General features: G+C 66.3%; 1 protein-coding gene across 2 annotated transcripts in view; it reads right to left on the bottom strand.

The window, feature by feature from the left end:
• MAMLD1 (mastermind-like domain containing 1) overlaps positions 1 to 857 on the bottom strand; it is a 130,069-nt gene that overhangs the window by 128,678 nt on the left and 534 nt on the right. For both annotated transcript variants that reach the window (XM_014529774.1, XM_014529773.1), the window contains exon 2: positions 434 to 503. The gene's annotated coding sequence lies outside the window, so the exon portion shown is untranslated. The remainder of the gene's footprint in view (positions 1 to 433; positions 504 to 857) is intronic.

Raw genomic sequence — 857 nt, 5'->3', positions numbered from 1 at the left:
TCTGCTCGCTCCATTCCCACCGCCCGGCTCCGCGCCGTGCGCCCGGAAGGTGGAGTTTCGGGGGTTTAAGTTACTGATAGGCATTTCTCACTGCTGTGTCACTCGGGGAGGAGGAGACACGCACGCCGCACACTCACACACCCTCACACTCGCGGCGACAAGCGGCTTTGGCCTTAAAGGGGAAGCCGTGCTGCCCCGCCCGCGACCCCTCTGGTTCTGAGCCCCGAAACGCTGAGTTTTTAGGCCCGAATGGGGCCCGGGCAGCGGAAGCGCGGCGGACGCCCAAAGGGCCTCCCGGGTCCTTCTGTCACTTTTTAAAAGGGAAAGCGGCGGCAGGCTGGCTTCGCTGCAGTCACCTTATTTCTCCAGTCCACCTGGAGCCACGGCAGCTGGGGAGAGACGGGAGGGGAGGAAGGGGCACCGGGGCACTTACCCTGGAGGCTCCAAACGTTGAGGGAGGCGGTCGGTGCCCTCGGTAGCAGGTGGACTGCCTAGACGGTGCGCTGTTTGGAAGAGACGACAACGGAGTGACCTGGCGCCCCAGGGCACGAACGGATGGGGCTTGCCGGAGGGCCACAGGCGGAGCCCCGCGCACTTGAGAAACCCGCAGGCGTCAGGTAGCCTTCCCGAGAGTGGGCAGAGGGATCTCGTGAGCCGTGCGCGCCCCTGACGGACCGAGGGCGAGCCGGGAGCGCGGGAGATCCAGCACTCACCAGCGACAGGGTGAGAGTGCCCGCGAGTGACGGGGACCAAGAGAGGCAGACCGAGAGAGGCACCGACAGAGACCGAGGGAAAATGACGGAAATAGGGTGAGAGAGAAACACGGGGGGGGGGGGGGGGGGGGGAACCCCCGGGGG

This window comes from Myotis brandtii, unplaced genomic scaffold (genome assembly GCF_000412655.1).
Source record: "Myotis brandtii unplaced genomic scaffold, ASM41265v1 scaffold695, whole genome shotgun sequence".
Classification (NCBI taxonomy): domain Eukaryota; kingdom Metazoa; phylum Chordata; class Mammalia; order Chiroptera; family Vespertilionidae; genus Myotis; species Myotis brandtii.
This window is presented reverse-complemented; position numbering and strand designations above follow the sequence as displayed.